Below are 23,063 nucleotides of genomic sequence, written 5' to 3'. Positions count from 1 at the left end.
GAGCAGCAGCTGCATCCCCTCCCTCCCCCCTGTGTAGTGGTGACCTGAGCAGCAGCTGCATCCCCTCCCTCCCCCCTGTGTAGTGGTGACCTGAGCAGCAGCTGCATCCCCTCCCTCCCCCCTGTGTAGTGGTGACCTGAGAAGCAGCTGCATCCCCTCCCTCTCCCCTGTGTAGTGGTGACCTGAGCAGCAGCTGCATCCCCTCCCTCCCCCTGTGTAGTAGTGACCTGAGCAGCAGCTGCATCCCCTCCCTCCCCCCTGTGTAGTGGTGACCTGAGCAGCAGCTGCATCCCCTCCCTCTCCCCTGTGTAGTGGTGACCTGAGAAGCACCTGCATCCCCTCCCTCCCCCCTGTGTAGTAGTGACCTGAGCAGCAGCTGCATCCCCTCCCTCCCCCCTGTGTAGTGGTGACCTGAGCAGCAGCTGCATCCCCTCCCTCCCCCCTGTGTAGTAGTGACCTGAGAAGCAGCTGCATCCCCTCCCTCCCCCCTGTGTAGTGGTGACCTGAGCAGCAGCTGCATCCCCTCCCTCCCCCCTGTGTAGTAGTGACCTGAGCAGCAGCTGCATCCCCTCCCTCTCCCCTGTGTAGTAGTGACCTGAGAAGCAGCTGCATCCCCTCCCTCTCCCCTGTGTAGTAGTGACCTGAGCAGCAGCTGCATCCCCTCCCTCCCCCCTGTGTAGTAGTGACCTGAGAAGCAGCTGCATCCCCTTCCTCCCCCCTGTGTAGTGGTGACCTGAGCAGCAGCTGCATCCCCTCCCTCCCCCCTGTGTAGTAGTGACCTGAGCAGCAGCTGCATCCCCTCCCTCTCCCCTGTGTAGTAGTGACCTGAGAAGCAGCTGCATCCCCTCCCTCTCCCCTGTGTAGTAGTGACCTGAGCAGCAGCTGCATCCCCTCCCTCCCCCCTGTGTAGTAGTGACCTGAGAAGCAGCTGCATCCCCTCCCTCTCCCCTGTGTAGTGGTGACCTGAGCAGCAGCTGCATCCCCTCCCTCCTGTGTAGTGGTGACCTGAGCAGCACCTGCATCCCCTCCCTCCCCCCTGTGTAGTAGTGACCTGAGCAGCAGCTGCATCCCCTCCCTCCCCCCTGTGTAGTAGTGACCTGAGAAGCAGCTGCATCCCCTTCCTCCCCCCTGTGTAGTGGTGACCTGAGCAGCAGCTGCATCCCCTCCCTCCCCCCTGTGTAGTAGTGACCTGAGCAGCAGCTGCATCCCCTCCCTCTCCCCTGTGTAGTAGTGACCTGAGAAGCAGCTGCATCCCCTCCCTCTCCCCTGTGTAGTAGTGACCTGAGAAGCAGCTGCATCCCCTCCCTCCCCCCTGTGTAGTGGTGACCTGAGCAGCAGCTGCATCCCCTCCCTCTCCCCTGTGTAGTGGTGACCTGAGCAGCAGCTGCATCCTCTCCCTCTCCCCTGTGTAGTGGTGACCTGAGCAGCAGCTGCATCCCCTCCCTCTCCCCTGTGTAGTAGTGACCTGAGCAGCAGCTGCATCCCCTCCCTCCCCCCTGTGTAGTGGTGACCTGAGCAGCAGCTGCATCCCCTCCCTCTCCCCTGTGTAGTGGTGACCTGAGCAGCACCTGCATCCCCTCCCTCTCCCCTGTGTAGTGGTGACCTGAGCAGCAGCTGCATCCCCTCCCTCTCCCCTGTGTAGTGGTGACCTGAGCAGCAGCTGCATCCCCTCCCTCTCCCCTGTGCGGCACTCCTCATGCAGACATTGTGTGTCAGCTCTCCCGGGCACAGCTGCCAGTACAATGGCTGAGTGACTCCTGCAGGCTGGTGGATGTGCAGCCTTGGTGCCTCCTCCTCCTCCTCATCTGCAGCCAGTAAACATCGCTCCGTGCATCTCCTGTGATCTCACTGCACCACTGGATGCTGTCACTGCTCCCCCCTACCTGCTGGGCGCGGATGGTACGGTCGGCAGAGGGGCTCCCGGCATGTGCGCTGCTCCTGTGTAGATGCGGACGCTGAGGATGAGCGTGTAGGCAGGTGAGGCTGTGTGTGCGTCCCCCCCGTGCGGCCGATGGTGCGGGCGGCTCTGCTGCTGCTGCAAGGTGACTCCTGACTGCGGGGCCGCAGCAAGTGCCGACATGGAGTGATGGGCTGCGGCGGGACCAGGACTGACGGCAGCAGGACTGTCAGTGATCATAGTGATGATGATGATGATGGAGCTCAGCCTCTCATGTGTCGTTACATTGGGTCAGTGATCATAGTGATGATGATGATGGAGCTCAGCCCCTCATGTGTCGTTACATTGTGTCAGTGATCATAGTGATGATGATGATGGAGCTCAGCCTCTCATGTGTCGTTACATTGTGTCAGTGATCATAGTGATGATGATGATGGAGCTCAGCCTCTCATGTGTCATTACATTGTGTCAGTGATCATAGTGATGATGATGATGGAGCTCAGCCTCTCATGTGTCGTTACATTGTGTCAGTGATCATAGTGATGATGATGATGGAGCTCAGCCCCTCATGTGTCATTACATTGTGTCAGTGATCATAGTGATGATGATGATGGAGCTCAGCCTCTCATGTGTCGTTACATTGTGTCAGTGATCATAGTGATGATGATGATGGAGCTCAGCCCCTCATGTGTCATTACATTGTGTCAGTGATCATAGTGATGATGATGATGGAGCTCAGCCCCTCATGTGTCATTACATTGTGTCAGTGATCATAGTGATGATGATGATGGAGCTCAGCCCCTCATGTGTCGTTACATTGTGTCAGTGATCATAGTGATGATGATGATGGAGCTCAGCCTCTCATGTGTCGTTACATTGTGTCAGTGATCATAGTGATGATGATGATGAAGCTCAGCCCCTCATGTGTCATTACATTGTGTCAGTGATCATAGTGATGATGATGATGGAGCTCAGCCTCTCATGTGTCGTTACATTGTGTCAGTGATCATAGTGATGAAGATGATGGAGCTCAGCCCCTCATGTGTCGTTACATTGTGTCAGTGATCATAGTGATGATGATGATGGAGCTCAGCCCCTCATGTGTCATTACATTGTGTCAGTGATCATAGTGATGATGATGATGGAGCTCAGCCTCTCATGTGTCGTTACATTGTGTCAGTGATCATAGTGATGATGATGATGGAGCTCAGCCCCTCATGTGTCATTACATTGTGTCAGTGATCATAGTGATGATGATGATGGAGCTCAGCCCCTCATGTGTCATTACATTGTGTCAGTGATCATAGTGATGATGATGATGGAGCTCAGCCCCTCATGTGTCGTTACATTGTGTCAGTGATCATAGTGATGATGATGATGGAGCTCAGCCTCTCATGTGTCGTTACATTGTGTCAGTGATCATAGTGATGATGATGATGAAGCTCAGCCCCTCATGTGTCATTACATTGTGTCAGTGATCATAGTGATGATGATGATGGAGCTCAGCCTCTCATGTGTCGTTACATTGTGTCAGTGATCATAGTGATGGTGATGATGGAGCTCAGCCCCTCATGTGTCGTTACATTGTGTCAGTGATCATAGTGATGGTGATGATGGAGCTCAGCCCCTCATGTGTCGTTACATTGTGTCAGTGATCATAGTGATGGTGATGATGGAGCTCAGCCCCTCATGTGTCATTACATTGTGTCAGTGATCATAGTGATGATGATGATGGAGCTCAGCCTCTCATGTGTCGTTACATTGTGTCAGTGATCATAGTGATGATGATGATGGAGCTCAGCCCCTCATGTGTCGTTACATTGTGTCAGTGATCATAGTCATGATGATGATGATGGAGCTCAGCCTCTCATGTGTCGTTACATTGTGTCAGTGATCATAGTGATGATGATGATGGAGCTCAGCCCCTCTTGTGTCGTTACATTGTGTCAGTGATCATAGTGATGATGATGATGGAGCTCAGCCTCATGTGTCGTTACATAGTGTCAGTGATCATAGTGATGATGATGGAGCTCAGCCTCTCATGTGTCGTTACATTGTGTCAGTGATCATAGTGATGATGATGGAGCTCAGCCTCTCATGTGTCGTTACATTGTGTCAGTGATCATAGTGATGATGATGATGGAGCTCAGCCTCTCATGTGTCGTTACATTGTGTCAGTGATCATAGTGATGATGATGATGGAGCTCAGCCTCTCATGTGTCGTTACATTGTGTCAGTGATCATAGTGATGATGATGGAGCTCAGCCTCTCATGTGTCGTTACATTGTGTCAGTGATCATAGTGATGATGATGATGGAGCTCAGCCTCTCATGTGTCGTTACATTGTGTCAGTGATCATAGTGATGGTGATGATGGAGCTCAGCCTCTCATGTGTCGTTACATTGTGTCAGTGATCATAGTGATGGTGATGATGGAGCTCAGCCTCTTATGTGTCGTTACATTGTGTCAGTGATCATAGTGATGATGATGATGGAGCTCAGCCTCTCATGTGTCGTTACATTGTGTCAGTTATCATAGTGATGATGATGATGATGGAGCTCAGCCCCTCTTGTGTCGTTACATTGTGTCAGTGATCATAGTGATGGTGATGATGGAGCTCAGCCTCTCATGTGTCGTTACATTGTGTCAGTGATCATAGTGATGATGATGATGATGGAGCTCAGCCCCTCTTGTGTCGTTACATTGTGTCAGTGATCATAGTGATGATGATGATGGAGCTCAGCCTCTCATGTGTCGTTACATTGTGTCAGTGATCATAGTGATGATGATGGAGCTCAGCCTCTCATGTGTCGTTACATTGTGTCAGTGATCATAGTGATGGTGATGATGGAGCTCAGCCTCTCATGTGTCGTTACATTGTGTCAGTGATCATAGTGATGATGATGATGATGGAGCTCAGCCCCTCATGTGTCGTTACATTGTGTCAGTGATCATAGTGATGATGATGATGATGGAGCTCAGCCTCTCATGTGTCGTTACATTGTGTCAGTGATCATAGTGATGATGATGATGATGGAGCTCAGCCTCTCATGTGTCGTTACATTGTGTCAGTGATCATAGTGATGATGATGATGAAGCTTGGCCCCTCATGTGTCGTTACATTGTGTCAGTGATCATAGTGATGGTGATGATGGAGCTCAGCCTCTCATGTGTTGTTACATTGTGTCAGTGATCATAGTGATGATGATGATGGAGCTCAGCCTCTCATGTGTCGTTACATTGTGTCAGTGATCATAGTGATGATGATGATGGAGCTCAGCCTCTCATGTGTCGTTGCATTGTGTCAGTGATCATAGTGATAATGATGATGGAGCTCAGCCTCTCATGTTTCGTTACATTGTGTCAGTGATCATAGTGATGATGATGATGAAGCTCAGCCTCTCATGTGTTGTTACATTGTGTCAGTGATCATAGTGATGATGATGATGGAGCTCAGCCTCTCATGTCTCGTTACATTGTGTCAGTGATCATAGTGATGATGATGATGGAGCTCAGCCTCTCATGTGTCGTTACATTGTGTCAGTGATCATAGTGATGATGATGATGGAGCTCAGCCTCTCATGTGTCGTTACATTGTGTCAGTGATCATAGTGATGATGATGATGATGGAGCTCAGGCCCTCATGTGTCGTTATAGTGTGTCAGTGATCATAGTGATGGTGATGATGGAGCTCAGCCTCTCATGTGTCGTTACATTGTGTCAGTGATCATAGTGATGATGATGGAGCTCAGCCCCTCATGTCTCGTTACATTGTGTCAGTGATCATAGTTATGATGATGATTGAGCTCAGCCTCTCATGTCTCGTTACATTGTGTCAGTGATCATAGTGATGATGATGATGGAGCTCAGCCCCTCATGTGTCGTTACATTGTGTCAGTGATCATAGTGATGATGATGATGAAGCTCAGCCCCTCATGTGTCGTTACATTGTGTCAGTGATCATAGTGATGGTGATGATAGAGCTCAGCCCCTCATGTGTCGTTACATTGTGTCAGTGATCATAGTGATGATGATGGAGCTCAGCCTCTCATGTGTCGTTACATTGTGTCAGTGATCATAGTGATGGTGATGATGGAGCTCAGCCTCTCATGTGTCGTTACATTGTGTCAGTGATCATAGTCATGATGATGATGATGGAGCTCAGCACCTCATGTGTCGTTACATTGTGTCAGTGATCATAGTGATGATGATGGAGCTCAGCCCCTCATGTGTCGTTACATTGTGTCAGTGATCATAGTGATGATGATGATGGAGCTCAGCCTCTCATGTGTCATTACATTTTGTCAGTGATCATAGTGATAATGATGATGGAGCTCAGCCCCTCCTGTGTCGTTACATTGTGTCAGTGATCATAGTGATGATGATGATGATGGAGCTCAGCCCCTCATGTGTCGTTACATTGTGTCAGTGATCATAGTGATGATGATGATGGAGCTCAGCCCCTCATGTGTCGTTACATTGTGTCAGTGATCATAGTGATGATGATGATGGAGCTCAGCCTCTCATGTGTCGTTACATTGTGTCAGTGATCATAGTGATGATGATGATGGAGCTCAGCCTCTCATGTGTCGTTACATTGTGTCAGTGATCATAGTGATGGTGATGATGGAGCTCAGCCTCTCATGTGTCGTTACATTGTGTCAGTGATCATACTGATGGTGATGATGGAGCTCAGCCCCTCATGTGTCGTTACATTGTGTCAGTGATCATAGTGATGGTGATGATGGAGCTCAGCCTCTCATGTGTCGTTACATTGTGTCAGTGATCATAGTGATGGTGATGATGGAGCTCAGCCTCTCATGTGTCGTTACATTGTGTCAGTGATCATAGTGATGATGATGATGAAGCTCAGCCCCTCATGTGTCGTTACATTGTGTCAGTGATCATAGTGATGATGATGATGGAGCTCAGCCCCTCATGTGTCGTTACATTGTGTCAGTGATCATAGTGATGATGATGATGATGGAACTCAGCCTCTCATGTGTCGTTACATTGTGTCAGTGATCATAGTGATGATGATGATGATGGAACTCAGCCTCTCATGTGTCGTTACATTGTGTCAGTGATCATAGTGATGGTGATGATGATGATGGAGCTCAGCCTCTCATGTGTCGTTACATTGTGTCAGTGATCATAGTGATGGTGATGATGGAGCTCAGCCTCTCATGTGTCGTTACATTGTGTCAGTGATCATAGTGATGGTGATGATGATGATGGAGCTCAGCCTCTCATGTGTCGTTACATTGTGTCAGTGATCATAGTGATGGTGATGATGGAGCTCAGCCTCTCATGTGTCGTTACATTGTGTCAGTGATCATAGTGATGATGATGATGAAGCTCAGCCTCTCATGTGTCATTACATTGTGTCAGTGATCATAGTGATGATGATGATGGAGCTCAGCCCCTCATGTGTCGTTACATTGTGTCAGTGATCATAGTGATGATGATGATGATGGAACTCAGCCTCTCATGTGTCGTTACATTGTGTCAGTGATCATAGTGATGGTGATGATGATGATGGAGCTCAGCCTCTCATGTGTTGTTACATTGTGTCAGTGATCATAGTGATGGTGATGATGATGATGGAGCTCAGCCCCTCATGTGTCGTTACATTGTCAGTGATCATAGTGATGATGATGATGGAGCTCAGCCTCTCATGTGTCGTTACATTGTGTCAGTGATCATAGTGATGATGATGATGAAGCTCAGCCTCTCATGTGTCGTTACATTGTGTCAGTGATCATAGTGATGGTGATGATGGAGCTCAGCCTCTCATGTGTCGTTACATTGTGTCAGTGATCTTAGTGATGGTGATGATGGAGCTCAGCCTCTCATGTGTCGTTACATTGTGTCAGTGATCATAGTGATGATGATGATGAAGCTCAGCCCCTCATGTGTCGTTACATTGTGTCAGTGATCATAGTGATGATGATGATGGAGCTCAGCCCCTCATGTGTCGTTACATTGTGTCAGTGATCATAGTGATGATGATGATGAAGCTCAGCCCCTCATGTGTCGTTACATTGTGTCAGTGATCATAGTGATAATGATGATGGAGCTCAGCCCCTCATGTGTCGTTACATTGTGTCAGTGATCATAGTGATGATGATGGAGCTCAGCCTCTCATGTGTCGTTACATTGTGTCAGTGATCATAGTGATGATGATGAAGCTCAGCCCCTCATGTGTCGTTACATTGTGTCAGTGATCATAGTGATGGTAATGATGGAGCTCTGCCTCTCATGTGTTGTTACATTGTGTCAGTGATCATAGTGATGATGATGATGGAGCTCAGCCCCTCATGTGTCGTTACATTGTGTCAGTGATCATAGTGATGATGATGATGGAGCTCAGCCCCTCATGTGTCGTTACATTGTGTCAGTGATCATAGTGATGATGATGATGGAGCTCAGCCTCTCATGTGTCGTTACATTGTGTCAGTGATCATAGTGATGATGATGATGATGGAGCTCAGCCCCTCATGTGTCGTTACATTGTGTCAGTGATCATAGTGATGATGATGATGAAGCTCAGCCCCTCATGTGTCGTTACATTGTGTCAGTGATCATAGTGATGATGATGATGAAGCTCAGCCCCAGATGTGTCGTTACATTGTGTCAGTGATCATAGTGATGATGATGATGATGGAGCTCAGCCCCTCATGTGTCGTTACATTGTGTCAGTGATCATAGTGATGATGATGATGATGAAGCTCAGCCCCTCATGTCTCGTTACATTGTGTCAGTGATCATAGTGATGATGATGATGATGGAGCTCAGCCCCTCATGTGTCGTTACATTGTGTCAGTGATCATAGTGATGATGATGATGGAGCTCAGCCTCTCATGTGTCATTACATTGTGTCAGTGATCATAGTGATGATGATGATGGAGCTCAGCCTCTCATGTGTCGTTACATTGTGTCAGTGATCATAGTGATGATGATGATGGAGCTCAGCCTCTCATGTGTCGTTACATTGTGTCAGTGATCATAGTGATGATGATGGAGCTCAGCCCCTCATGTGTCGTTACATTGTGTCAGTGATCATAGTGATGGTGATGATGGAGCTCAGCCTCTCATGTGTCGTTACATTGTGTCAGTGATCATAGTGATGATGATGATGGAGCTCAGCCTCTCATGTGTCGTTACATTGTGTCAGTGATCATAGTGATGATGATGGAGCTCAGCCCCTCATGTGTCGTTACATTGTGTCAGTGATCATAGTGATGATGATGGAGCTCAGCTTCTCATGTGTCGTTACATTGTGTCAGTGATCATAGTGATGGTGATGATGGAGCTCAGCCCCTCATGTGTCGTTACATTGTGTCAGTGATCATAGTGATGGTGATGATGGAGCTCAGCCTCTCATGTGTCGTTACATTGTGTCAGTGATCATAGTGATGGTGATGATGGAGCTCAGCCTCTCATGTGTCGTTACATTGTGTCAGTGATCATAGTGATGATGATGGAGCTCAGCCCCTCATGTGTCGTTACATTGTGTCATTGATCATAGTGATGATGATGATGATGGAGCTCAGCCCCACATGTGTCGTTACATTGTGTCAGTGATCATAGTGATGGTGATGATGGAGCTCAGCCCCTCATGTGTCGTTACTTTGTGTCAGTGATCATAGTGATGGTGATGATGGAGCTCAGCCTCTCATGTGTCGTTACATTGTGTCAGTGATCATAGTGATGGTGATGATGGAGCTCAGCCCCTCATGTGTCGTTACATTGTGTCAGTGATCATAGTGATGGTGATGATGGAGCTCAGCCTCTCATGTGTCGTTACATTGTGTCAGTGATCATAGTGATGATGATGATGAAGCTCAGCCTCTCATGTGTCGTTGCATTGTGTCAGTGATCATAGTGATGATGATGATGGAGCTCAGCCTCTCATGTGTCGTTACATTGTGTCAGTGATCATAGTGATGATGATGATGAAGCTCAGCACCTCATGTCTCGTTACATTGTGTCAGTGATCATAGTGATGATGATGATGATGGAGCTCAGCCCCTCATGTGTCGTTACATTGTGTCAGTGATCATAGTGATGATGATGATAGAGCTCAGCCTCTCATGTGTCGTTACATTGTGTCAGTGATCATAGTGATGATGATGATGGAGCTCAGCCTCTCATGTGTCATTACATTGTGTCAGTGATCATAGTGATGATGATGATGGAGCTCAGCCTCTCATGTGTCATTATTTTGTGTCAGTGATCATAGTGATGATGATGATGGAGCTCAGCCCCTCATGTGTCGTTACATTGTGTCAGTGATCATAGTGATGATGATGATGATGGATCTCAGCCCCTCATGTGTCGTTACATTGTGTCAGTGATCATAGTGATGATGATGATGGAGCTCAGCCCAACATGTGTCATTACATTGTGTCAGTGATCATAGTGATGATGATGATGATGGAGCTCAGCCCCTCATGTGTCGTTACATTGTGTCAGTGATCATAGTGATGATGATGATGGAGCTCAGCCTCTCATGTGTCGTTACATTGTGTCAGTGATCATAGTGATAATGATGATGGAGCTCAGCCTCTCATGTGTTGTTACATTGTGTCAGTGATCATAGTGATGATGATGATGGAGCTCAGCCCCTCATGTGTCGTTACATTGTGTCAGTGATCACAGTGATGATGATGATGGAGCTCAGCCTCTCATGTGTCGTTACATTGTGTCAGTGATCATAGTGATGATGATGATGGAGCTCAGCTCCTCATGTGTCGTTACATTATGTCAGTGATCATAGTGATAATGATGATGGAGCTCAGCCCCTCATGTGTCGTTACATTGTGTCAGTGATCATAGTGATGATGATGATGGAGCTCAGCCTCTCATGTGTCGTTACATTGTGTCAGTGATCATAGTGATGATGATGATGGAGCTCAGCCTCTCATGTGTTGTTACATTGTGTCAGTGATCATAGTGATGATGATGATGGATCTCAGCCCCTCATGTGTCATTACATTGTGTCAGTGATCATAGTGATGATGATGATGATGGAGCTCAACCCCTCATGTGTTGTTACATTGTGTCAGTGATCACAGTGATGATGATGATGGAGCTCAGCCTCTCATGTGTCGTTACATTGTGTCAGTGATCATAGTGATGATGATGATGGAGCTCAGCCTCTCATGTGTCATTACATTGTGTCAGTGATCATAGTGATGATGATGATGGAGCTCAGCCTCTCATGTGTCGTTACATTGTGTCAGTGATCATAGTGATGATGATGATGGAGCTCAGCCCCTCATGTGTCATTACATTGTGTCAGTGATCATAGTGATGATGATGATGGAGCTCAGCCTCTCATGTGTCGTTACATTGTGTCAGTGATCATAGTGATGATGATGATGGAGCTCAGCCCCTCATGTGTCATTACATTGTGTCAGTGATCATAGTGATGATGATGATGGAGCTCAGCCCCTCATGTGTCATTACATTGTGTCAGTGATCATAGTGATGATGATGATGGAGCTCAGCCCCTCATGTGTCGTTACATTGTGTCAGTGATCATAGTGATGATGATGATGGAGCTCAGCCTCTCATGTGTCGTTACATTGTGTCAGTGATCATAGTGATGATGATGATGAAGCTCAGCCCCTCATGTGTCATTACATTGTGTCAGTGATCATAGTGATGATGATGATGGAGCTCAGCCTCTCATGTGTCGTTACATTGTGTCAGTGATCATAGTGATGAAGATGATGGAGCTCAGCCCCTCATGTGTCGTTACATTGTGTCAGTGATCATAGTGATGATGATGATGGAGCTCAGCCCCTCATGTGTCATTACATTGTGTCAGTGATCATAGTGATGATGATGATGGAGCTCAGCCTCTCATGTGTCGTTACATTGTGTCAGTGATCATAGTGATGATGATGATGGAGCTCAGCCCCTCATGTGTCATTACATTGTGTCAGTGATCATAGTGATGATGATGATGGAGCTCAGCCCCTCATGTGTCATTACATTGTGTCAGTGATCATAGTGATGATGATGATGGAGCTCAGCCCCTCATGTGTCGTTACATTGTGTCAGTGATCATAGTGATGATGATGATGGAGCTCAGCCTCTCATGTGTCGTTACATTGTGTCAGTGATCATAGTGATGATGATGATGAAGCTCAGCCCCTCATGTGTCATTACATTGTGTCAGTGATCATAGTGATGATGATGATGGAGCTCAGCCTCTCATGTGTTGTTACATTGTGTCAGTGATCATAGTGATGGTGATGATGGAGCTCAGCCCCTCATGTGTCGTTACATTGTGTCAGTGATCATAGTGATGGTGATGATGGAGCTCAGCCCCTCATGTGTCGTTACATTGTGTCAGTGATCATAGTGATGGTGATGATGGAGCTCAGCCCCTCATGTGTCATTACATTGTGTCAGTGATCATAGTGATGATGATGATGGAGCTCAGCCTCTCATGTGTCGTTACATTGTGTCAGTGATCATAGTGATGATGATGATGGAGCTCAGCCCCTCATGTGTCGTTACATTGTGTCAGTGATCATAGTCATGATGATGATGATGGAGCTCAGCCTCTCATGTGTCGTTACATTGTGTCAGTGATCATAGTGATGATGATGATGGAGCTCAGCCCCTCTTGTGTCGTTACATTGTGTCAGTGATCATAGTGATGATGATGATGGAGCTCAGCCTCATGTGTCGTTACATAGTGTCAGTGATCATAGTGATGATGATGGAGCTCAGCCTCTCATGTGTCGTTACATTGTGTCAGTGATCATAGTGATGATGATGGAGCTCAGCCTCTCATGTGTCGTTACATTGTGTCAGTGATCATAGTGATGATGATGATGGAGCTCAGCCTCTCATGTGTCGTTACATTGTGTCAGTGATCATAGTGATGATGATGATGGAGCTCAGCCTCTCATGTGTCGTTACATTGTGTCAGTGATCATAGTGATGATGATGGAGCTCAGCCTCTCATGTGTCGTTACATTGTGTCAGTGATCATAGTGATGATGATGATGGAGCTCAGCCTCTCATGTGTCGTTACATTGTGTCAGTGATCATAGTGATGGTGATGATGGAGCTCAGCCTCTCATGTGTCGTTACATTGTGTCAGTGATCATAGTGATGGTGATGATGGAGCTCAGCCTCTTATGTGTCGTTACATTGTGTCAGTGATCATAGTGATGATGATGATGGAGCTCAGCCTCTCATGTGTCGTTACATTGTGTCAGTTATCATAGTGATGATGATGATGATGGAGCTCAGCCCCTCTTGTGTCGTTACATTGTGTCAGTGATCATAGTGATGGTGATGATGGAGCTCAGCCTCTCATGTGTCGTTACATTGTGTCAGTGATCATAGTGATGATGATGATGATGGAGCTCAGCCCCTCTTGTGTCGTTACATTGTGTCAGTGATCATAGTGATGATGATGATGGAGCTCAGCCTCTCATGTGTCGTTACATTGTGTCAGTGATCATAGTGATGATGATGGAGCTCAGCCTCTCATGTGTCGTTACATTGTGTCAGTGATCATAGTGATGGTGATGATGGAGCTCAGCCTCTCATGTGTCGTTACATTGTGTCAGTGATCATAGTGATGATGATGATGATGGAGCTCAGCCCCTCATGTGTCGTTACATTGTGTCAGTGATCATAGTGATGATGATGATGATGGAGCTCAGCCTCTCATGTGTCGTTACATTGTGTCAGTGATCATAGTGATGATGATGATGATGGAGCTCAGCCTCTCATGTGTCGTTACATTGTGTCAGTGATCATAGTGATGATGATGATGAAGCTTGGCCCCTCATGTGTCGTTACATTGTGTCAGTGATCATAGTGATGGTGATGATGGAGCTCAGCCTCTCATGTGTTGTTACATTGTGTCAGTGATCATAGTGATGATGATGATGGAGCTCAGCCTCTCATGTGTCGTTACATTGTGTCAGTGATCATAGTGATGATGATGATGGAGCTCAGCCTCTCATGTGTCGTTGCATTGTGTCAGTGATCATAGTGATAATGATGATGGAGCTCAGCCTCTCATGTTTCGTTACATTGTGTCAGTGATCATAGTGATGATGATGATGAAGCTCAGCCTCTCATGTGTTGTTACATTGTGTCAGTGATCATAGTGATGATGATGATGGAGCTCAGCCTCTCATGTCTCGTTACATTGTGTCAGTGATCATAGTGATGATGATGATGGAGCTCAGCCTCTCATGTGTCGTTACATTGTGTCAGTGATCATAGTGATGATGATGATGGAGCTCAGCCTCTCATGTGTCGTTACATTGTGTCAGTGATCATAGTGATGATGATGATGATGGAGCTCAGGCCCTCATGTGTCGTTATAGTGTGTCAGTGATCATAGTGATGGTGATGATGGAGCTCAGCCTCTCATGTGTCGTTACATTGTGTCAGTGATCATAGTGATGATGATGGAGCTCAGCCCCTCATGTCTCGTTACATTGTGTCAGTGATCATAGTTATGATGATGATTGAGCTCAGCCTCTCATGTCTCGTTACATTGTGTCAGTGATCATAGTGATGATGATGATGGAGCTCAGCCCCTCATGTGTCGTTACATTGTGTCAGTGATCATAGTGATGATGATGATGAAGCTCAGCCCCTCATGTGTCGTTACATTGTGTCAGTGATCATAGTGATGGTGATGATAGAGCTCAGCCCCTCATGTGTCGTTACATTGTGTCAGTGATCATAGTGATGATGATGGAGCTCAGCCTCTCATGTGTCGTTACATTGTGTCAGTGATCATAGTGATGGTGATGATGGAGCTCAGCCTCTCATGTGTCGTTACATTGTGTCAGTGATCATAGTGATGATGATGATGATGGAGCTCAGCACCTCATGTGTCGTTACATTGTGTCAGTGATCATAGTGATGATGATGGAGCTCAGCCCCTCATGTGTCGTTACATTGTGTCAGTGATCATAGTGATGATGATGATGGAGCTCAGCCTCTCATGTGTCATTACATTTTGTCAGTGATCATAGTGATAATGATGATGGAGCTCAGCCCCTCCTGTGTCGTTACATTGTGTCAGTGATCATAGTGATGATGATGATGATGGAGCTCAGCCCCTCATGTGTCGTTACATTGTGTCAGTGATCATAGTGATGATGATGATGGAGCTCAGCCCCTCATGTGTCGTTACATTGTGTCAGTGATCATAGTGATGATGATGATGGAGCTCAGCCTCTCATGTGTCGTTACATTGTGTCAGTGATCATAGTGATGATGATGATGGAGCTCAGCCTCTCATGTGTCGTTACATTGTGTCAGTGATCATAGTGATGGTGATGATGGAGCTCAGCCTCTCATGTGTCGTTACATTGTGTCAGTGATCATACTGATGGTGATGATGGAGCTCAGCCCCTCATGTGTCGTTACATTGTGTCAGTGATCATAGTGATGGTGATGATGGAGCTCAGCCTCTCATGTGTCGTTACATTGTGTCAGTGATCATAGTGATGGTGATGATGGAGCTCAGCCTCTCATGTGTCGTTACATTGTGTCAGTGATCATAGTGATGATGATGATGAAGCTCAGCCCCTCATGTGTCGTTACATTGTGTCAGTGATCATAGTGATGATGATGATGGAGCTCAGCCCCTCATGTGTCGTTACATTGTGTCAGTGATCATAGTGATGATGATGATGATGGAACTCAGCCTCTCATGTGTCGTTACATTGTGTCAGTGATCATAGTGATGATGATGATGATGGAACTCAGCCTCTCATGTGTCGTTACATTGTGTCAGTGATCATAGTGATGGTGATGATGATGATGGAGCTCAGCCTCTCATGTGTCGTTACATTGTGTCAGTGATCATAGTGATGGTGATGATGGAGCTCAGCCTCTCATGTGTCGTTACATTGTGTCAGTGATCATAGTGATGGTGATGATGATGATGGAGCTCAGCCTCTCATGTGTCGTTACATTGTGTCAGTGATCATAGTGATGGTGATGATGGAGCTCAGCCTCTCATGTGTCGTTACATTGTGTCAGTGATCATAGTGATGATGATGATGAAGCTCAGCCTCTCATGTGTCATTACATTGTGTCAGTGATCATAGTGATGATGATGATGGAGCTCAGCCCCTCATGTGTCGTTACATTGTGTCAGTGATCATAGTGATGATGATGATGATGGAACTCAGCCTCTCATGTGTCGTTACATTGTGTCAGTGATCATAGTGATGGTGATGATGATGATGGAGCTCAGCCTCTCATGTGTTGTTACATTGTGTCAGTGATCATAGTGATGGTGATGATGATGATGGAGCTCAGCCCCTCATGTGTCGTTACATTGTCAGTGATCATAGTGATGATGATGATGGAGCTCAGCCTCTCATGTGTCGTTACATTGTGTCAGTGATCATAGTGATGATGATGATGAAGCTCAGCCTCTCATGTGTCGTTACATTGTGTCAGTGATCATAGTGATGGTGATGATGGAGCTCAGCCTCTCATGTGTCGTTACATTGTGTCAGTGATCTTAGTGATGGTGATGATGGAGCTCAGCCTCTCATGTGTCGTTACATTGTGTCAGTGATCATAGTGATGATGATGATGAAGCTCAGCCCCTCATGTGTCGTTACATTGTGTCAGTGATCATAGTGATGATGATGATGGAGCTCAGCCCCTCATGTGTCGTTACATTGTGTCAGTGATCATAGTGATGATGATGATGAAGCTCAGCCCCTCATGTGTCGTTACATTGTGTCAGTGATCATAGTGATAATGATGATGGAGCTCAGCCCCTCATGTGTCGTTACATTGTGTCAGTGATCATAGTGATGATGATGGAGCTCAGCCTCTCATGTGTCGTTACATTGTGTCAGTGATCATAGTGATGATGATGAAGCTCAGCCCCTCATGTGTCGTTACATTGTGTCAGTGATCATAGTGATGGTAATGATGGAGCTCTGCCTCTCATGTGTTGTTACATTGTGTCAGTGATCATAGTGATGATGATGATGGAGCTCAGCCCCTCATGTGTCGTTACATTGTGTCAGTGATCATAGTGATGATGATGATGGAGCTCAGCCCCTCATGTGTCGTTACATTGTGTCAGTGATCATAGTGATGATGATGATGGAGCTCAGCCTCTCATGTGTCGTTACATTGTGTCAGTGATCATAGTGATGATGATGATGATGGAGCTCAGCCCCTCATGTGTCGTTACATTGTGTCAGTGATCATAGTGATGATGATGATGAAGCTCAGCCCCTCATGTGTCGTTACATTGTGTCAGTGATCATAGTGATGATGATGATGAAGCTCAGCCCCAGATGTGTCGTTACATTGTGTCAGTGATCATAGTGATGATGATGATGATGGAGCTCAGCCCCTCATGTGTCGTTACATTGTGTCAGTGATCATAGTGATGATGATGATGATGAAGCTCAGCCCCTCATGTCTCGTTACATTGTGTCAGTGATCATAGTGATGATGATGATGATGGAGCTCAGCCCCTCATGTGTCGTTACATTGTGTCAGTGATCATAGTGATGATGATGATGGAGCTCAGCCTCTCATGTGTCATTACATTGTGTCAGTGATCATAGTGATGATGATGATGGAGCTCAGCCTCTCATGTGTCGTTACATTGTGTCAGTGATCATAGTGATGATGATGATGGAGCTCAGCCTCTCATGTGTCGTTACATTGTGTCAGTGATCATAGTGATGATGATGGAGCTCAGCCCCTCATGTGTCGTTACATTGTGTCAGTGATCATAGTGATGGTGATGATGGAGCTCAGCCTCTCATGTGTCGTTACATTGTGTCAGTGATCATAGTGATGATGATGATGGAGCTCAGCCTCTCATGTGTCGTTACATTGTGTCAGTGATCATAGTGATGATGATGGAGCTCAGCCCCTCATGTGTCGTTACATTGTGTCAGTGATCATAGTGATGATGATGGAGCTCAGCTTCTCATGTGTCGTTACATTGTGTCAGTGATCATAGTGATGGTGATGATGGAGCTCAGCCCCTCATGTGTCGTTACATTGTGTCAGTGATCATAGTGATGGTGATGATGGAGCTCAGCCTCTCATGTGTCGTTACATTGTGTCAGTGATCATAGTGATGGTGATGATGGAGCTCAGCCTCTCATGTGTCGTTACATTGTGTCAGTGATCATAGTGATGATGATGGAGCTCAGCCCCTCATGTGTCGTTACATTGTGTCATTGATCATAGTGATGATGATGATGATGGAGCTCAGCCCCACATGTGTCGTTACATTGTGTCAGTGATCATAGTGATGGTGATGATGGAGCTCAGCCCCTCATGTGTCGTTACTTTGTGTCAGTGATCATAGTGATGGTGATGATGGAGCTCAGCCTCTCATGTGTCGTTACATTGTGTCAGTGATCATAGTGATGGTGATGATGGAGCTCAGCCCCTCATGTGTCGTTACATTGTGTCAGTGATCATAGTGATGGTGATGATGGAGCTCAGCCTCTCATGTGTCGTTACATTGTGTCAGTGATCATAGTGATGATGATGATGAAGCTCAGCCTCTCATGTGTCGTTGCATTGTGTCAGTGATCATAGTGATGATGATGATGGAGCTCAGCCTCTCATGTGTCGTTACATTGTGTCAGTGATCATAGTGATGATGATGATGAAGCTCAGCACCTCATGTCTCGTTACATTGTGTCAGTGATCATAGTGATGATGATGATGATGGAGCTCAGCCCCTCATGTGTCGTTACATTGTGTCAGTGATCATAGTGATGATGATGATAGAGCTCAGCCTCTCATGTGTCGTTACATTGTGTCAGTGATCATAGTGATGATGATGATGGAGCTCAGCCTCTCATGTGTCATTACATTGTGTCAGTGATCATAGTGATGATGATGATGGAGCTCAGCCTCTCATGTGTCATTATTTTGTGTCAGTGATCATAGTGATGATGATGATGGAGCTCAGCCCCTCATGTGTCGTTACATTGTGTCAGTGATCATAGTGATGATGATGATGATGGATCTCAGCCCCTCATGTGTCGTTACATTGTGTCAGTGATCATAGTGATGATGATGATGGAGCTCAGCCCAACATGTGTCATTACATTGTGTCAGTGATCATAGTGATGATGATGATGATGGAGCTCAGCCCCTCATGTGTCGTTACATTGTGTCAGTGATCATAGTGATGATGATGATGGAGCTCAGCCTCTCATGTGTCGTTACATTGTGTCAGTGATCATAGTGATAATGATGATGGAGCTCAGCCTCTCATGTGTTGTTACATTGTGTCAGTGATCATAGTGATGATGATGATGGAGCTCAGCCCCTCATGTGTCGTTACATTGTGTCAGTGATCACAGTGATGATGATGATGGAGCTCAGCCTCTCATGTGTCGTTACATTGTGTCAGTGATCATAGTGATGATGATGATGGAGCTCAGCTCCTCATGTGTCGTTACATTATGTCAGTGATCATAGTGATAATGATGATGGAGCTCAGCCCCTCATGTGTCGTTACATTGTGTCAGTGATCATAGTGATGATGATGATGGAGCTCAGCCTCTCATGTGTCGTTACATTGTGTCAGTGATCATAGTGATGATGATGATGGAGCTCAGCCTCTCATGTGTTGTTACATTGTGTCAGTGATCATAGTGATGATGATGATGGATCTCAGCCCCTCATGTGTCATTACATTGTGTCAGTGATCATAGTGATGATGATGATGATGGAGCTCAACCCCTCATGTGTTGTTACATTGTGTCAGTGATCACAGTGATGATGATGATGGAGCTCAGCCTCTCATGTGTCGTTACATTGTGTCAGTGATCATAGTGATGGTGATGATGGAGCTCAGCCTCTCATGTGTCGTTGCATTGTGTCAGTGATCATAGTGATAATGATGATGGAGCTCAGCCTCTCATGTTTCGTTACATTGTGTCAGTGATCATAGTGATGATGATGATGGAGCTCAGCCCCTCATGTGTCGTGACATTGTGTCAGTGATCATAGTGATGGTGATGATGGAGCTCAGCCTCTCATGTGTCGTTACATTGTGTCAGTGATCATAGTGATGATGATGATGGAGCTCAGCCCCTCATGTGTCGTTACATTATGTCAGTGATCATAGTGATGATCATGATGGATCTCAGCCCCTCATGTGTCGTTACATTGTGTCAGTGATCATAGTGATGATGATGGAGCTCAGCCTCTCATGTGTTGTTACATTGTGTCAGTGATCATAGTGATGATGGAGCTCAGCCCCTCATGTGTCGTTACATTGTGTCAGTGATCATAGTGATGATGATGATGGAGCTCAGCTTCTCGTGTCGTTACATTGTGTCAGTGATCATAGTGATGATGATGATGATGGAGCTCAGCCTCTCATGTGTCGTTACATTGTGTCAGTGATGATGATGATGGAGCTCAGCCTCTCATGTGTCGTTACATTGTGTCAGTGATCATAGTGATGATGATGATGATGATGGAGCTCAGCCTCTCATGTGTCATTACATTGTGTCAGTGATCATAGTGATGATGATGATGGAGCTCAGCCTCTCATGTGTCGTTACATTGTGTCAGTGATCATAGTGATGATGATGATGATGGAGCTCAGCCTCTCATGTGTCGTTACATTGTGTCAGTAATGATGATGATGGAGCTCAGCCTCTCATGTGTCGTTACATTGTGTCAGTGATGATAGTGATGATGATGATGATGATGGAGCTCAGCCTCTCATGTGTCGTTACATTGTGTCAGTGATCATAGTGATGATGATGATGGAGCTCAGCCCCTCATGTGTCGTTACATTGTGTCAGTGATCATAGTGATGATGATGATGATGATGGAGCTCAGCCCCTCATGTGTCGTTACATTGTGTCAGTGATCATAGTGATGATGATGATGATGGAGCTCAGCCTCTCATGTGTCGTTACATTTTGTCAGTGATCATAGTGATGATGATGATGATGGAGCTCAGCCCCTCATGTGTCGTTACATTGTGTCAGTGATCATAGTGATGATGATGATGATGGAGCTCAGCCCCTCATGTGTCGTTACATTGGGTCAGTGATCATAGTGATGATGATGATGGAGCTCAGCCTCTCATGTGTCGTTACATTGTGTCAGTGATCATAGTGATGATGATGATGGAGCTCAGCCTCTCTTGTGTCGTTGCATTGTGTCAGTCATCATAGTGATGATGATGATGGAGCTCAGCCTCTCATGTGTCGTTACATTGTGTCAGTGATCATAGTGATGATGATGGAGCTCAGCCCCTCATGTGCCGTTACATTGTGTCAGTGATCATAGTGATGATGATGATGGAGCTCAGCCCTGTTATGGTCTAGTGATTAAGGAGCGACATGCGACTAGCTCTGAGCAGGTGGTAACTATACCGACCGCAGTTCCTGATCTTAACACAACACTAGCAGTAGCCGTGGGATGTTCCTGTCACTCCCTGGACACCTCGTCACAGCCGGAGATCTAGCTACCCCTAAAGGTAGAAGCAGGAAAGCTATCTTGCCTCAGAGAAAATCCCCAAAGGATAGGACAGCCCCCCACAAATAATGACTGTGAGAGGAGAAGGAAATGACATACGTAGTGTGACAAAACACTCTGGGATCGCCTTTGCTGGGGTCAAAGGTCACGTGGTTTGTGCATTGAACTCTGAGGCGACAGCAGGTTTCCAAGTTAACTGACCTCAGGTCAGGTTTATTAAAGTTAAAGCAAATACAGAAAACAAAACATAAAAATAAATCCTAGCCTGTCCGGCGCTAACTAAACAAATACGTTGCTATCTAACAACTGGGGGGGCTTCTCCCTCCCAGCTAACATTACACAGATCATGAGCACAGCTCTCACTTACGTTTGTCTCACACAGACAGGTATTCTGTGTGCCCCAGGCTGACGCTGAAAACCCCCAGCTGGTCATCCTTTATTCCTACACTTATTAACCCCTGAGTATCCTGAAAATACTGAGCGGCCTAATTCACATAGGACAAGTACCTGGGCGAGACTCTTACATATCCTCCCCCCCTGCTCAGACCACTCAGGTCGAGCCAGAATACTCTCGAAACAGTGTACTCGGGACAGGGCATCAGCGTTCCCCATCTGCACCCCGGGGCGGTGCTCCACCGTGAAAGAGTAAGCCTGCAGGGCAAGGAACCACCGGGTTACCCGACTATTACGGTCCTTGTGGAGGTGCATCCACTTGAGAGGGGCATGGTCCGTGACCAGCCTAAACTTCCTACCTGCAGGTAATATTTGAGGGAGTCGAGAGCCCACTTGATGGCTAGGCACTCTTTTTCAACCACGGCATACCTCTGCTCATGTACATTCAGTTTCCGACTGAGGTAGAGGACCGGGTGTTCGACTCCGTCCCTTACCTGGGAAAGTACAGCTCCGACACCAGTATCAGAAGCATCAGTTTGCACCACAAACTCGCTGCTGAAATCAGGAGTCACTAGTACGGGCTGAGAGCACAAAGCCCGTTTCAGACTGTGGAAGGCCTCTTCAGCCGCTGAGGTCCATTTTACCATGACGGAATCCCTCCCTTTGGTAAGATCCGTCAAGGGGGTAGCCATGGCCGCAAAGTTGGGTATGAACCGGCGATAATAGCCGGCAATGCCCAGGAAAGCTTGAACTTGTTTCTTGTTCACTGGTTGCAGCCAGCCCTAAATTGCCTGTATTTTGTCGATCTGGGGTTTAACCACTCCTCTGCCAATCACGTAGCCCAAGTATCGGGCTTCTTCAAGGCCGATGTGACATTTCTTGGGATTCGCCGTTAAGCCTGCGTCTCGCAGGTCATCAATCACCGCCTGTACCTTCCGGAGGTGAGCTTCCCAGTCCATGCTGTAAATTATGATGTCGTCTAGGTAGGCAGAAGCGTACTGCCTGTGGGGCCTCAAGACTCGATCCATCATTCTCTGGAACGTTGCTGGGGCTCCGTGAAGTCCAAACGGCATGTAGATATACTGGAACAGCCCTTCCGGTGTAGCAAATGCCGTCTTCTCTCTGGCCGCCTCGGCCAGAGGGATCTGCCAGTACCCCTTTGTTAGATCCAGGGTCGTAATGTATCGGGCTTTACCAAGCCGGTCGATCAACTCATCGACCCGGGGCATAGGGTACGCATCAAATTTAGAAA

The 23,063-nt window shown here is 46.7% G+C and overlaps 1 protein-coding gene across 12 annotated transcripts in view; it reads left to right on the top strand.

Annotated features, from left to right (window-relative positions):
* The first annotated feature begins 1,829 nt into the window (after positions 1-1,829).
* The window catches only part of ATP2B2 (ATPase plasma membrane Ca2+ transporting 2), a 513,240-nt gene continuing 492,006 nt past the window's right edge, over positions 1,830-23,063 (top strand). For 11 of the 12 annotated variants that reach the window (XM_077277286.1, XM_077277282.1, XM_077277285.1 and 8 more), the window contains exon 1: positions 1,845-1,977. The gene's annotated coding sequence lies outside the window, so the exon portion shown is untranslated. Of the gene's footprint in view, positions 1,978-23,063 lie in introns of all 12 variants that reach the window. The other variant, XM_077277278.1, reaches the window with a different exon arrangement.

Source organism: Ranitomeya variabilis, chromosome 8, assembly GCF_051348905.1.
Source record: "Ranitomeya variabilis isolate aRanVar5 chromosome 8, aRanVar5.hap1, whole genome shotgun sequence".
NCBI lineage: Eukaryota > Metazoa > Chordata > Amphibia > Anura > Dendrobatidae > Ranitomeya > Ranitomeya variabilis.
This window is presented reverse-complemented; position numbering and strand designations above follow the sequence as displayed.